Source organism: Vombatus ursinus, unplaced genomic scaffold, assembly GCF_900497805.2.
Source record: "Vombatus ursinus unplaced genomic scaffold, bare-nosed wombat genome assembly UNPS02014841.1, whole genome shotgun sequence".
Taxonomy (NCBI): domain Eukaryota; kingdom Metazoa; phylum Chordata; class Mammalia; order Diprotodontia; family Vombatidae; genus Vombatus; species Vombatus ursinus.
In genome coordinates this window covers 6,870,405-6,880,844 of record NW_020954619.1, presented here as the reverse complement: position 1 = coordinate 6,880,844, position 10,440 = coordinate 6,870,405, and the positions used below count along the sequence as shown (strand labels likewise).

Here is a 10,440-nt window from a genome sequence, read left to right as displayed (position 1 = left end):
TTTTGGAAGACATCCTTTCCCAAAATAAACTCAGTTCCCCCACGTTAAAAATTTTGTTGATCTGTGTATCCATCATCTATGATTATTTTCTTCAAAATATCAGGATATATGCAATGAATCATTTACATGTTAATAGAGAAATTTTTAAAAATCTTCCCAGAACCCTAATATATTTAAAAAATTTAAATGGCAGAGGGTCTATGATGGTTTTGTTCTGTTTTAATGGTCATAGAAGAAGAAAAAATGAAAAGAACAGGAAACTATACTGATGAAGAAGAAGGCGAAGGAAATCACTATTGCATAAATAGAGGAATTTAAGATAAAAGGAATACAGTTAAGAAGGAAGGGGAGAATGGGCATCCCATGAACCTCATTTTCATCTGAATCAGATAAGGGAAGATGAAACATAATTATATATATGCACACTGATATTTTGGCATGAAAATGCATTGAACTTAAAAGGGAAATAGGAGGGCAGTGGGATAAGGGAGGAGCAGAGAAGATGTAAGTAAGAGGGCAGGACAGGTAAGTGAATAGTTATAAGCAAAAAACCCTCAAATGCTGGAGGGTATAATGTGAAATTAGGATTAAAAAGAAAAAAATAGTAAAAAAAAAATCTTGGATCAAGGGCAAGGTAAGGACAAAAGAAGAGCTATAATAAAAAGAAATAAATGGGATCTCTTTCTGCCCAGCCCTGGGTCCAATTTGTCATGCTGCTAGTAAAGATACTGAGGCTGAGAGGGGAAAAGTGAGTTGGCCAAACACATATAATTTATAAGTAGATAGAGCCTCTTACCCTTCAGCCAAGTAAATTTCCCACTTCATCTTGGGTACAGTGTATTCATGGCTCATGGTTCCAAGAAGCATCGGAAACATGTAGCAGATCCAAGGCATTGAATGTGGAATAAGTTTACAGGAATTTTTGCTCCAAGACCATCCACAGGTCTCTACAAGTTGAGAGAATGTCTTCCATTCACCATCTTCCTAAGAAACAGACTCAAGTAGGCCTTGACTGGAAATGAAGTAAAGAAAATCTGCATGTAGCTATTCATCAAGATTGATGGCAAGGTCCACACTGATATATATCCTTCTGACTTTATGGATGCCATTAGCATTGAGAAGACAGGTGAACATTTCCATCTGGTTTATGACACAAAGGGACGCTTTCCTGTTCATTGTGTCACAGTTAAGGAGGCTAAGTATAAACTGTGCAAAGTGAGAAAAATCTTTGTGGGTACAAAAGGCATACCCCATGATGCCCGTACTATCCATTACCCAGATCCTCTCATCAAAGTGAAGGACCCCATTCTGATTAATTTAGCAGTTGGCAAGATCACTAATTTCATCAATTTCATTGATACTGGTGACCTGTGTATAGTGACTGATAGAGCTAACTTAGGTCAAATTGATATGATCACAAACAGGGAGAAACATCTTGGCTCTTTTGATGTTGTACACGTAGAAGATGCCAATGGTAACAGTTTTGCCAGTAGGCTCTCAAACATTTTTGTTATTGGCAAAGGTAATAAGCCTTAGATCTCTTTCCCGAGGAAAGGGTATCTGCCTTACAATTACTAAAGAAAGAGACAGGAGACTGGCAGCTAAACAGAGCAGTGGCTAAATGATTACAGATAAAAATTTATAGGGTTTCAATCAAATTGAGATGTTAACAATACAATTTTAAACCAAAAAAAAGTGATTACCCTACGAAAATATATAATACACAAATAAAACAAGAAATAGATAGCCTAAACAATCCAGTCTTATAAAGTGAAATTGAACAAGCCTTTCTCTTCTTTCCTTGGGTTAGGATACTTTGGGTATGAATGTTGCATAAACTGTTAGAAGATATAGCTGTATTGGTTAGTTTTGCTTAACTGCTTTTCTTTGTTACATGGGAAGACTCATTGGTTGCAGAATGGGGAGAGGACATACCCTAAGATAGCTGATGCAAAAACAAAAGATATCAATAAAACTTAAAAAAAAAAGAAAATAAAGAGATCTCAGAATTCTTTTTTTTTTTTTTTGCTTTTTTGGTGAACAATTGGGGTTAAGTGACTTGCCCAAGGTCACACAGCTAAGTAAGTGTAAAGTGTCTGAGGCCGGATTTGAACTCAGGTCCTCCTGACTCCAACAGCTGGAGCTCTACCCATTGTGCCACGTAGCTGCCCCTGGATCTCAGAATTCTTGAACATGGAGGTGGTGTATTTGTGGATGGCAAGATCAAAGATATGACCATCTTTATACATGATTGAAGTGGGGTGGAGAAGTAGATGGTGGGAAATGAGTAGGTTGAGGAACTCAGTGGTTAGGATGTTTGTGAGGTAGTCAGTATGTATATTGAAGTCCCCTGATATGAAGGTAGGATTTGAGGAGAAGAGAAAAATTGTGAGCCAGAAAAAGAACTCCATAAGGAAGAAATGGGAGCGACCTAGAGGTCTACAGACAATAGCTACCATGATTTTGATTTGTGCGGTACATATGGATTGCATGAACCTCAGAGAAAGAGAGACTATTGAACTCTGTGAACCACGGGGAGAACCTGGAAGTGGCAATGGGGAGCAAGGAGCATTCCAATCCCCCCCACCTTGACCATTGAGCCAAGGGGAATGAGTGAAGGTATAGCCAGTATTCGAAAGGGTGGCCAGGGAGACTGTGTCATCAGGGGGGAGGCAGGTTTTAGTAATAACTACAAGATGGAGAGTAGTAGAGGAAAAGATTTTGGATGAAGGGAAATTTGTTGCCTGTATAACAGGCATTCCAGAAGGGCACATTGGGAGATGTGGGTAACATTTGTTTTGGACTTGGGCGGATGAGAATAAGGAATTGGGTAGGGGGAAGAGGAATAGGGTTTGGATGATGATCTAAAGGGATTCAAAATCACTGGGATGTGTAGAGTGTGCCCAGGCGTGAGTATATTTATCATTGAGTAGAGGACTCCATATCTCTCCCCAGGGAGGCTGGAGACAAGAGCAACATGAGATAGAAGGCACACTGTCAGATGGGAGGCTCTGTTTCACTCCTTTTCCCTCCAAAGTCTGGCGATTAGGTAGGAGATGGTGCAGAAAGAGACGAAAGTCAAACTTGAATAGGAAGAGATGGAATTCTCACTCCCTACTGACTTTCCTCTTCTTCTTCCCTCAGGACAGGGACAGCAGGAGCTGGAAGGTCTCAGGTAAGAGGAAAGGTCGCTCCTCTTCTCACACAGAGGCTCTCCACACCTCAGGACACAGGAGATCAGGCTGGCGGGCACTGCAGGAGGGGGAAGTTGCCTTGTACCAGTGCCAATGGAAGTGATGCCCAGCCCCTGCAGCAGGAGATGGAAGTCACAAGGTCAGGAGGTTGCTCTTCTAGTCCGAGACTGGAGATCAGATGGATGCAGCAGGAGGTAGAAAGTGGGATCAAGTTGAGTTGGTGCATATAGGAATCACCCTGGTCCCTTGCCACTTTCCCTCAGGGAACATGTGCAACAAGAGATGAAAAGATCTCATTCAGAGGAAGGTAAATAAGAGAGAAACTAAGGAACTAAAGAGAACTTAAAAATTTTTTTTTTTAGAGATTATACCTATCTGGTAATTACTGAATGGGAATTTAAAAGAATTTACATAATTCTCATCTGTAAATGGCACCTTTGCAAAAACTGAGTGTGAGTTGACAGAAAGCTCTTGCCAAAAAAAGGTAGAAAAGCAGAAATACTAGAGTTGTTATTTTCTTATCACAGTGAAATAAAAATTATACTCAATAAAGGGTCTTTTAAGAAGATTTAAAAGACAATTGGAAACTAAAGCATATAATTCTAAAAAACTAGCAAATTGAAGAATAAATCATACATGCAATAGAAAATTTCGTCAAAGAAAATAACAATATGCAAAAGGGTCCCTTGAGTCTTGAAGAAAAATAAATTTTCCAAGAGGCAGAAGAATGAAGGGAGTGCATTCACTCCTGATTTTCCAGCCTTCTCTTCCTTCTTCTCTTCTTCCTCCTCCTCCTCCCAGGCTAACTTCCTGTCCTAGTGAAATTTCTGTCCTGAAGCTCCTTTCCAGACTGGTATCTAGTTCAGGAAAAGCCCAAGCCATGCTCTATTTCCTCTTTGGCCTTTTTCCCTCTCCTAAGCAGCTACCTTGATTCTGTGTGGGTACCTTTTCTTATCCTCTTCCCCCCACACCAAGTTCTGGAACCCTAAATCATGACAAATTAACCCTCTCATTCATTGACAGAGTGTGTCAATCTGCCCCACAACAATTCTACCCGCCCCATAGCCCCATTCACTATACCTATAACTTTTTGGACCAAAGTGGCCTCTCCATGACCACCACTCCCCTTTGCCTCACCCATTAGAATATAAATCACTTAAGGAAAGGGACAGTCTTTGCTTTATTGAGAAATGGGGTGCCTTGGTCAGAGCTATCCCTTAGAAAAATCACTTTGGCAACTGTGTGAAGTATGCGTTAGGATAGGGAAAGACTAGGGGCAGGGAAACCAGTTAGGAGTCTCTTGCAATAGTCTCTAGATGGAAGGTAATGAGGGTAGCCCTGTGGGTGGAGAGGAGAGGGATGAGAGAATGTTGAGGAGATCGAAATAAGATTTTGCAATGAGAGATATATGGGGTGAGTGAGAAAGCGAGTGAAGTGTGACATCAACATTGTGTACCTGGTTGACCAGAAGATGAGTGGTACATTTTATAGTCAGTTATAAGAAGTTCAGAAGAGAGGTAGGTTTCAAGGGAGAGACAGTGAGTTCTGTTTTGGACATGTCAATTCTGAGATGTCTACAGGACATCCAGTTCAAAACTCAGATCTTCTGACTCTGAGTCCTGTGTTATCTATTTCAACTATATGGCATTGCCTCTAATATTGGCTTTGCCTCCAGCAATCAGACAATATCCTGGGATTTCATAGATGCTGAGAGAATAATTCCTTGCCTGCATTGGTAGATACCAAAAGTCTGTCACTGGGCATGAATTCCACCCTTTTTACTGGTGGACTGAGACAGAAAGTTTGAGCTTTAGAAAGATCACAGTCCTCAGCACAGGGGGCCACAGGGCCTTGTTTAGCAGTCTTTTTTTTTTTTTCATGCACAAGAGCCAAGAAGTGACATAAAAGAGAAATTGTGTGTGCCTTATAATCTTCTACCTCTTCATAACATATAGTGCATTTCCAGAAGAGTCTGTGTGGGGGGAGTGTTGGGGGTGGTTAAAAATGCAAGCTTAGAACTTTTTTTTAAAGGAGAAACCACACTAAGACTCAGAGAGGAAATATGGTGCATAATTCAGAATATTTGATATTTCTCCAAGCCTTCATATTTGCCAGGGTCCCATCTTTCAACTATCAGATACAACCACAATTGGGACATTATTTCTCTACTGGTCTTGTAGATGATCTGTGGGTTTGAGGCTCAGGCTCTCACTGGAGTCAGTGGGAGTCCTGCTGGAGTGGGGAGAGCAAAGTTAGACCTTGTGGTGTCCTCAGACAAATGGCTGTGGGTGGGACACACATTCATTCTCTCTCAAATTTAAAACCACTGCTTTCTGGCCAGCAACTAGAGGCCCCCAACATAAATGACAGGGTCCTCTGACATTCAGGGAGTACCTTAAGAGGCTCTCTTTCTATAGCAAGTTCCTTCAGCCTTTTATGAAAAGTTGGGCACCTTGAACTTGGTAACACACATTTATCTCAATAAATGTCTATTGATTTATTGATGTTGGAAATAAGAGGCAAGCATTCTCTTCCCTCATTCCTCCAAAGTTTTATAGAACTGTTCCTCCATCTCCTTCCTCTCATCTCTCATCCAGGTAAGCAAATTGGCTCTTCTTGGAAAAGGATGAAAATGTTGGCTGGAATAAGTCAAACATGGCCCAAGGGATGACTTTGATGCCCAAAGAGATTTGATGCAAACCTATGAGGGGGTGTGATGTGGAACCTAAGGCACAGTCAACTGGAGTGGTAGGATGATGATGATGATGATGTTGATGATGATGATGATGATGATGATGATGATTATAATTCAATAATCATTTATTAAACATCTACTATGTGCCAGGCATTGTGGTAAGCACTGGGGACACAAAGAGAGGCAAAAGACAGTCACTGCCTTCTAGGGGCTTACAATCTAATGGGGGAGATGACATGCAAACAAATATATGCAAAGCAAGCCATATACAGGATAAATAGGAAACAGTTAAGAAAGGGAAAGCACTGGAATTAAGAGGTGTTAGAGAAGGCTTCCTGTAGAAGGTGGGATTTTAGTTGAGACTTACAGGAAGCCAAGGAGGTCAGAGTTGCAGTGAAGGAAGGAGAGCATTCCAAGAATGGAGGATAGTTAGAAAAATGCTTGGAGCCTGGAGATCAATTGTCTTGTTCATGGAACAGCCAGGAGGCCAGAGTCACTGGATAGAAGGGTACATGGCAGGGAGCAAGGCGGAAGAAGACAAGAAAAGTAAGAGGAGTTATGAAGGTTATGAAGGGCTCTGAATTCCAAACACAGCATTTTATTTTTGCTCCTGGAGGTAATAATAATAACCTAACATTTAGATAACGCAATATGCCAGGCACTGTACTAAGCACTTTACAATGATCTCATTTGAGAAGGTATTGGTAGAGCTCAGCCCTTCATATGACAGTCAATAATGATTTGCTTGTGTCCTACAGCTCAGTCACAAAGCCAGCCTTGTCTCCAAACCTCCTCCCTCAAACCCAACTTCTACGTCCTTGTTTCTCACCTCAGCTTCCAGCTCTTTTGGTCAGCTCTATTCCAAGCTTAGAGGCTGGAAGTAGCTGATCCAGGGAGGATATGTTAAAGCTAAATCGTCTGACCTCTGGGCCAGAGGGCTGAAGAGTGAGGGACAAAGGAGGAGGTGAAGAAGAGAGACTATGAATTGGCTTTCGTGCTATCTGGGGAACATGTTTGTACTGCCCCCTTTTACTAATGTTGTCTGCCCATTCAGGAATGCCTTCCCCTTTTACCTATCCAAGTCCTACCAGTTTTTTCCCTACAAATAATATCCATTTTTCAAGTCCCACTTACTCTGGGAAATCTTTCTTTTCTTTTCTTTTTTTGGGGGGGTGGGGCTAGGCAATGGGGTTAAGTGACTTGCCCAGGGTCACACAACTAGTAAGTGTTTTGAACTCAGGTCCTCCTGAATCCAGGGCTGGTGCTCTATCCACTGCTACCTAGCTGCCCTGAGGGAAACCTTTCTTGACTACTCCAACCCACACAGGTCTCTTCTTAAGGAGCTTTGAGAGAGTATCAAATACTTTATTTGTTCCCTCCTCTGTTTAATATGCCTCCATCTTATCTCTCTGTTATTAGCACCAAGTCTTAGATTTATCTTATGTCCTCCCCACAACCCCCCATAGTTCCTGAGAGGTAGAGGGAAAAGAGTAGATATGTTTCTTTTAAGTGTTCATGGGTTCCAGTGAGTCCTTTGTATTTTATTCTTTTTTTTTTTGTGAAGGGCATAGATAAAAGTGGGAGTTAACTTGATCAATCACCCCAACCCAATTAAAGTAACTGATGTTATTTTTACATTATTTTTAATATGAAATGCACATTAATATGTTTGTCAATTGAGAACACTGTTATTAAATCAATCAATCAAAGGTATTGAATTAGATACAAAAAGTTTTTAATCAGTCTGGAATGAGTGAAAAGCCAGTGAATGAAATGATGTGATGCTATATGGGAAATATATTGAGATTAGCTAAAAAAATTCAGTCCCAATTTGTGGGTCATGGATAAAATAGCAGTCAGTTCATAACCCAAACATCCAAGTGGCAGGCCAGTCCCTGAGAGAAAATCATTTTTGGGGGGGAGGATAAAAAGACCCTCTATCTACTCACCCCTCCCTGTCCAGAGGTTAACCTTATGAATTTCTAAAGATTAGAAAATTTTGGACTTCTCATTGGGGTCCTAGCTATGTCACTGCAACAGGAAACCGAAGACAAACTAGACACTGAGAAAAAGCAGTTTCCTGGCCATACCATGGGTCCAGCAGAAATCTACACAGCACCTAAGGAGGACTTCATGAAGGGCCCATCAATGGGAAAGAAAGAACTTCCAACGAAAACACTTTCAGGATCTGTGAGTTACTTCCTTAGCCAAATGTCTGAGATCAAATCCATTTTCTTCTCGGCTCTATAGGTATTTATTGGAGAATGTGCTCCCAGTTCAGAGAGGATGTTTTATACCAACTATTCTCACTATAACTCCTTAGCTAATACCTGTTAAGCAAATTATCTGCCTGGCTAACTGATATCAACTGATATTCAATGACGGAACACCAGTGTGGACTAGGGAAGCATAATACTAGAAAACCGCCTCTCTCCCACAGTACCTCAGGGTCTCTTAGGAACCTGAGAAGAGAAGTGGAAGCTACCACTGAAGGAATGAGACTTGGGGTGCAAGCAACTGTTACGGAAGGAGCCTGGATCCTGTACTACTCATGAAAACCTGTCTCATACTTGATATTCACAAAGGACCCTGTTACTTGCATTTGGAAAGATCTAAACAAAACTCATCCCTATGTTATATTTTACAGATATTCTTGGAAAAATCCATATGGGGGCATCACAAGACAAAAAGAGAAACTGATCTCTCTGGGGTTGGGCCCCCAGGACTGGACTCAGCTTCATCTGTGCCCAGTGACCCTTGGAAGCCATGGTTCACATCTCACCTAAATTTAACAAAAACTCTATTAAAAGAGGCAGCTGTGATGTCATCAATGGAAAGTTCATCTCACAACCAGGAAGACCGGGGTTCAAGTCTTACCTCTGGCTTATACTCTGGCTATGTGACCCTTGGCAAGTCAGTTAGTTTCTCTTAGAGTATTGTCCTAGGCAACTCTTTAAGACTTTGAGTTGAAGAGCAGGTGTTGACCACAGGAAATTCTTTACCAACAGCTCTTTAAATACTACAGTAAATAACAATAACAACACAGAATTTAGTTGACCTTAAAAGTCAGGTACCGCAAGTTTGATTATCTTAATTGTACGGATGAAGAAATCAAGGTTTGGCAAGGTTAAGCAAGTTGCCAGTGGTCACACAATATGAAAGCTTTTGTTGTTGTTGTTGTTGTGTTGTTTCAGTTGTGTCTGACTCTTTGTGACTCCATTGGGGTTTTCTTGGCAAAGATACTGAAGTAGTTTGCCATTTCCCTCTCCAGTTCATATTAAAGATGAGGAAACCAAGGCAAATAAGGTTAAGTGACTTGTCCAGGGTCATATAGCTAGTAAGTGTCTGAGGTTGGATTTCAATTCAGGTCTTCCTGACTCTAGGCCCAGCACTCTATCCATTGTACCACCTAACTACCCTAATTTGAGAGCCAGAGATGTAAATTATTTTTTAAGCATTTACTGTATGTAAGGCATATGTCAAGAACTAGGGATACACATATAATTAAGCAAACAGTGCCTGCCCTCAAGGAGCTTACCTTCTAATGGGGAAAGGCAATATATCAGGGGAGCTAGAAGAAAGCGTGATATACTCCTCATTGTGGCATGTTGTATAGGTGGCTTGGAAGTGACCTGGAGGCCTAGATCTGGGTGAGATAAGGGGAAAGCTCGTCTATTAAAGCCTGGAGACCCAAAGTCAAAGTCCAAGATTCCAGTGAAGGAGGATAAGGACAAAGCCTGGAATATAGATATCACAGTGTGGTGATGGCCTGGGAGTTAGTAAGGGATGCAGTTTTCAAGTCAACATTTTTCTGAGATGAAGTCCAGTAGCCCAAGTCTACAACTCCATCCACAATGTCATGCTGTTTCTCACTGGTCCTCTCCATTCCATGGCAAGTTTACCTAATAGCCTGATATCTTGACATATTTCCCGGCTGGGAGCTACTCTAATCTTGGTGCTTAAATTTTCAGTGTGTGAGGCATCAAGTAATGGAAGAGGGAGATGTATAATATTCAGGAGTGGATGGCTGAGTATAAAGTGCTGACAGAGGAGTAGAGAAAATAAAATAATAACAATAATAATAATAGCATATGTAAATAAGTGTGTGTATATATCATTTATTTATATAACATTTACTATGTGCCAGGCACTGTGCTAAGTACTTTACCATTATTTATATAACACTCACTATGTGCCCATGGTTTTTAACTTTTTTTTTATCACAGACTCTTTTGTCAGTCTGATAAAACATAAGAATACCTTAGAAAAATGTTTTTAAATGCATAAAATAAAACACATAGGATTATGAAGGAAAGCAATTATGTTGAATTATCAAAATAGATTTTCAGTTATCAAACCCCAGGGTAAGAAACCACAATATGATGCTTTAAGTTTTGCAAAGCACCTTCCATATGTAATTGGGGTCTGGCACATGCCCAGAGTGCTTCAGAAGGCACTCACACAGAAGACACCAGGGAGCTACACCTGGGACAATTGTGATGTAGGGGAAGTACCTTGGAGATGCAGGCTGTGGAGCATGCCTGGACATCC

The 10,440-nt window shown here is 40.9% G+C and overlaps 1 pseudogene; it reads left to right on the top strand.

The window, feature by feature from the left end:
- Positions 1-843: 843 nt before the first annotated feature.
- On the top strand, positions 844-1,621 carry LOC114026671 (annotated as a pseudogene).
- Positions 1,622-10,440: the final 8,819 nt, after the last annotated feature.